The sequence below is a fragment of the Camelina sativa genome, chromosome 20 (assembly GCF_030686135.1).
Source record: "Camelina sativa cultivar CO46 ecotype springtype chromosome 20, ASM3068613v1".
NCBI classification, from domain to species: Eukaryota; Viridiplantae; Streptophyta; class Magnoliopsida; order Brassicales; family Brassicaceae; genus Camelina; species Camelina sativa.
The window spans coordinates 35,439,691-35,445,752 of record NC_141899.1 but is presented as its reverse complement, the minus strand read 5'-3'; the positions used below and the strand labels follow the sequence as shown (position 1 = coordinate 35,445,752).

Below are 6,062 nucleotides of genomic sequence, written 5' to 3'. Positions count from 1 at the left end.
CAGTTGGAGTCACTCAATAAATTTCTCAACAATATTAATAAAAAAAGGTGAGAGAAGAAAATCGTTTCTCATTTATGAACCTATGTGAACCTCTTTGGAGACTCCTTTCACACATATCATGACCTGATTGGTTTTTTTTTTCTTATAATTTGAATTAAATAATAGTTAAATTATATTAAAAGTATTAAAATAATATATTTGAGAGACTCATAGAATTTCTACCAAAATTGATGTTCTAAAGAAGTACTATCTTACCAAAAACCAAAAGACAAAGTTTCATATCACTCTAACATTTCAAAAGTCTATTGAAGGTTGACCAACTATTCTGCTAAGCTTAAACTTGAAAATAGTGTTACCTTGAGGCCTTTTCTCTTCCCAGTACTTGTCAACCATATATAACCGATCATACACATAATCCTTTCCTCTATGATCCAATCTCTTTTTGCCTAGGATCACTCGCACCGGAGTCTTTTCCTTAATGTTATTAGCCAAAGCCAAATTTCCTCCAACAAGCTTCTGATCTTTGACTACTTTATGATCCCTTCTCTTCACATTACCTCCTTGACCACAATAGATCATCACACTGTTAACGAATCTATCGTCGTAATCATTACCTTTAGATGAAACAATGCTAGTAGCTAGTTCTGTGGTTCCTTTCTTCATGTAATCAATCCCACCCATCATGTCGAAGTGAAGACCGATTACATTGAGTTCTGCTTTGAATTGAAATTTGTCTCCAACCTCGACTCCAGGGATTGGTCCAATCATCTTTTCACAGTTCACTTGCATCCCCATTTCACTGAGAATAGTACGAGTTTGGTAATGTATCCTACTTTTGGCAGTCTTGGATTCACCTCTTCGTATTGCATTGTCACAATCGAGCTCATCAAACACAAGTTTGAAATGATGTAACACCTTGTGAACTTTCTCGCGTGGGCTTAGATCTTTGAATATCTGGTTTTGTTGTATAGTCGGAATGACTCTAAGTCGATACAACTATCTTTCGTCTTTGTGTTGAGTTGGTTTATAAGCATCGATTCTTTTTCTAACCGCAACTGCATCACTCAACTTCTTCTTCGCCGGTGAGTATCCATGTTTCTGCACATCATTAGCTCTTGCTCTTAATGTAGTTGCATTACACAAATTCTTCTTTGCTAGGGAATATTTATATTTTGGCACAATTCTGGCTACCAAAGGATCCTTGTGAAAGTTACCAAAATGAAGTCTTCTTTTGCTTTGAGAAAGCTTAATACTTTCCTTAGCTCTTAGAGGTATCTGCAAACCTTTAGATAACTTCTGAAAGTTAACATGTGAAGTCATTAGCCTAATACCTTCCTCTTCGCTTAGAGGTTTCACTTTACTTTCAGAAAGTAAAGGAACTTTCCTCTTAGCTGGAGGAAATTTCTCATTGCCAACATCACCATTGCCTGCTACATTGAAGCCAGCTTTCTTCATAATCAAATCAAACGATTCGGCTTCCTTAGGGCTATGGTAATTGTGATGACTAACACCAACACGATTTATATCTTCATGACCATCTAAATCCTCTTTTGTCTCACTTATAAGAGCAACTCCATCACTACCAATCTCACTTCTCTCATTTTTAACAATAAATTGTGGAAAATCTCTAACCGAAGAGACCTTTCGTCGCTTATAAGAAGAGGAGATCCTTTGAATCATCATCATCCTAAAATGTGCACAAAATCAATTGTTTGGTAAACAAAGATGAAACCCTTATAACAAATTTCTATCCCCATACATAAACCATAAGAAATCAAGAAAATATGAAGTTTTTAACTCATGTTTAAACATATATAATTCCAGGAAAATGACATGTGTAACAAGAATTATATAAATTGAAATCTAACAATAAAATCAAGAAAGTGACATGTGTAACAATGCAAACACAATAAATATTGAACTCTAACAATAACACAAGGGAACAACTGTAACACTCTATACCCTGCTACTCTAGCGGATGAGCATGACTTCTTTCCGATATTTTTAAATGCTTACCACAATGGAAGCTTGTCTAGACTTTTGGCATGCATGAGTAAACATGTTTATTCCGTAAGGATGATCATATCTACTCACATGAACCAAAACATTCGTCTAGTCCCAACGAACATAACTCACAATAAAAGATAGATAAACCACTTACACCACATAATCTAGCAATTTAACAAATCACAAAATCTAGCATGCAAAGTTCCTTGCAATCATTGTCAAACACGTATTAATTAAGTAGCATCAATCAATCTAGCTATCTAACTCGACCTTAGTGTTCCTAGAACAACATAATTAGAAGCATATGCAAGGGTCTACATTCCTACCTCGACATTGGTGTGGCAGACATTCTAGGGTTAGCAACAACACGAGCGGGATCACCCGATCCAATATTAACTTCCACACACTCAATCATCCTTTGTAGATCTAAGGTTTTACAGAGAGGTTAAGCTAAGATCTAGGGTTTTAAGGAACTAGCGGTTTCAAATAGGCTTACCTTACAATTTAAGGTTAGGATATCCTTTCCCTCTAACTCTGATTGCCTTTCTATCTCCTTATGGCAGAAACAACAGATTGACGACGGTGACTAGGGCTCGGGCGTGGGTGGTAGGGTTTTAGATAGAGCTCTTTCTTTATAGTTTTTAACTTGTTACTAAAGTTAAAATTAAGGGGGTTAGCTATCTATTTATAAGGATACTAATAGATTAGGGTTTTCCTTTTTTAACGGGGTTTAAAGTTTTCTTTTAACAAAGGGTTTGTTAAACAATTATTGATTTTCACCAAGGTGTCTTAACGGGTTGGCAAAGAGTTGTTTTTTTTTTAAACTGAGCCTTTTTTTTTCCTTTAAACAAACCGGGCTTACCTACTTATTTGGACCCGGAACGTTACAAATACGAAAACGATGGAGATGGAAATTTGTAAATTTGAACCGTTATTGTGTGTAAAATCATGGAGATTGTGAAAATACGAACCTGGATTAGAGCAGCTGAACAAAGTGAAAGACTAGATTTTTACAACACCTGATCTCTCTCCATCTCTCTCGATCCGATTGAATGGAACTATGAGAAGTTGTGCGTTTTGTGCGCTCAAAGTAAATTCACTCGTAGCTTTGTATCTCAAAGTGTAAGAGTTGGTTTATATATTAGAGTTTCGGTTTAGTTAAATCAACTGTGTGTGTTTACGGAGTTTCGGTTCAGTTTCGTGTGTTCCGAGATGTATCTCGCTCGTGTTTTGGCGGCTTTGTATCAATCAGTTATAGTTTTAATGTAACTTCAATATAATATTGTCTCAAAATCTAATTTAAGAATTAAGAAATCATTCAAGAATTTTGTTAAAAACCAAAAGTAACATTTATGAAATTCAGAAACATAAAAGGATACGTAGGCATTAGAAACACCATTGTTGTTAAATTTGGGTTTATCTTGGACTTCTAACTAAAAACTAATTGGCAATTAGTAGATTAATCCTAACCCTTTATAAATTAATGATAGTTCCTTCAAACTTCAGATGTGGGACTTGGATTGTATCCCAACAATCTCCCTTTCAAACCAAAGACCACATGTGGGATATTAACACGCCTCCTCGAGATGATAATTCCATCTCGAACCGATCTTACTTGGACCGATAATAAACTCCTTCTTGGGCCCCCATTACTTGGGTTAACAAGAGGCATGTCCGTATCCACTTTTCTAGGTCCACCAGAATTTTAACCTTGGGCTCTGATACCATGTTAAATTTGGGCTTATCTTGGGCTTCTAACTAAAAACCAATTGGCAATTAGTTGATTGACCCTAACCCTTTATATATTAATGATAGTCCCTTCAAACTTCAGATGTGCGACTTGGATTGTATCCCAACAATTAAAGAACGCATAAAGTAAACAACACAGAGAGTTTGTTAACGGGGTTCAGATTTCCTACATCCCCGGGACCAAGTCCAGAACAAATCCACTAGAACAAGATTACAATTACAATCATAATTGTATATGATATCGAACACTAGTGGGGCGACGCTACACACCTTGTGTGCATCTCTCTAGAATACCCTAAGGCGCGCACCTCTTCATGAAACGCTCTCTTGGTATTTATAACAATTGCTCAACCCTAAAGTTGACAACTTTCCTATTCTAAACCGGTAAACTAACATATTTAGATAACTCCTATCTTCAAGCTTATGCCAACATTTTCCCTCTTAAGCTTGAAATCCTTTTATTCCAAATCTCTCATGCCAATGAGATCCCTCATTTCTTTAAACTCGTTTCTTCCAAGCGCTTTAGTCAAGATATCTACCTTACCCTCAGTTTTGGGAACATGCTCGACTTGCACTTACCCATTCTCCACACATTCTCTTATATCTCTGCAAAGATCGTCATTTTATTTCATGTTTGATTGATCCCCTTTTGATGTCATCAAACACTATCTTCATCGCCTTCATTCTCCCATGCTTATATCAAACAAAGTTCAACTTCTGAACCAACTTAAATACCCACAAACATCAATAGAGACTTTACCTTAGTCTTTCTAGTCTTTGTGACTGCAGTGGACACATCTTAGATTGATCCCAATCAGCTTCTCATATAGAGTAATTTTTCATAGGATTTTCTTTTCAAATAAGCTTGATATCTCCTTGCAATTTTCCTTTGAAAACTTATAACTGAACTTATGATAATCACTGAGAAGAATCTCTTCTCCTTTTCATCCAAAAGAAAGATCAAATACTTCAACCTTAATGATGCATATCATGTCGTGAAGTTTTTCTTTTTTTCCAACAGCTCTACTTTTCCTCTTTTAATCTCTTCAACCACACAATCCTCTTGATGAACTTTGTAAATCAGACATACCTGTTTACAAGACAGAAAAAGTTTTCTTCTCTTCTGAAATTATGCTCTTTGAACAAGAGGAAGACGGCTGTGGAAATTTGTGATGATCTTATTCATGTGTAGCCTTTACATTATATAGCAAACCTAGATGCAAGAAAAGGAAACTAAGAATATACAGACTCTATAGACATGTTAGTCGAATATACACAGAGTAAATGAGATATGATAGAGAAGAATAATAACTTTTTGTTTCTTTGTTTTCCAGGATATGGGAGAAGTGCCAAGAGTGATAAACCAACCACTAAGAGAACGTCGAGTCAGACAACACCTCGCATAATCAGAGTTGCACCACCCATGAAGTTTTAAATCACAGTCTGAGTTTAAGAAAATACCTTGCCCAGCATTGCCTTTCAAATAGTGAACGACCCGCAACGCCGCTGTCCAGTGATCAACGCGTGGTTGTTGCATAAACTGTGCAAGAATGTGGACACTGTAAGCAAGGTCCGGACGTGTCGCTGCAAGATATATCAACCTCTCAACAAGACGTCTATAGCGTTGAGGATCAACTAAGAGAGCACTCTTGCTTAGAGCCAGATTATGTTGTTGTTCCATAGGAGATTCAGCTGGTTTGGATCCAAGTAAGACAGCTTCACTTATAATATCCAATGCGTATTTTCTTTGGCTGAGGAAGAGTCCTTCACGTCGCCTAGCCACTTCAATTCCCAAAAAAAATTTTAGGGACCCAAGATCTTTCATGTGGAAGCATTCACCCAAATATCGTTTAAACGCAGCGATTGCAATATGATCATTACCCCCAATGATCAAATCATCGACGTAGACTAAGATATAAATCTCACTTCCTGTACTGTGTCGCAAAGAGAATAGAGAGTAGTCGGAGTATGACTAGATAAAACCGTATTTTGTCAAAGCTGTACTCAATTTAGCAAACCAGCACCGTGGTGATTGCTTAAGCCCATAAAGAGATTTCTTAAGCCAACAAACAAGAGTCTTGTCCTCCGTGCGAAAACCAGATGGTGGTGTCATATACACCTCTTCGTCAAGATCGCCATGTAAAAAGGCGTTGTGTACATCCATCTGATGTAACTCCCAACCTCGAACCGAAGCCACACTAAGAAACACACGAACAATAGTCATTTTAATGACCAGAGAAAAAGTGTCTTTGTACTCTACTCCTTCAATCTGCTTATTCCCAAGTGCTACTAAACGGGCTTTGTAT

General features: G+C 36.8%; 1 pseudogene; it reads right to left on the bottom strand.

The window, feature by feature from the left end:
- Window positions 1–294: 294 nt before the first annotated feature.
- LOC104772954 (YDG domain-containing protein At5g47160-like) lies at window positions 295–1,686 on the bottom strand (annotated as a pseudogene).
- Window positions 1,687–6,062: the final 4,376 nt, after the last annotated feature.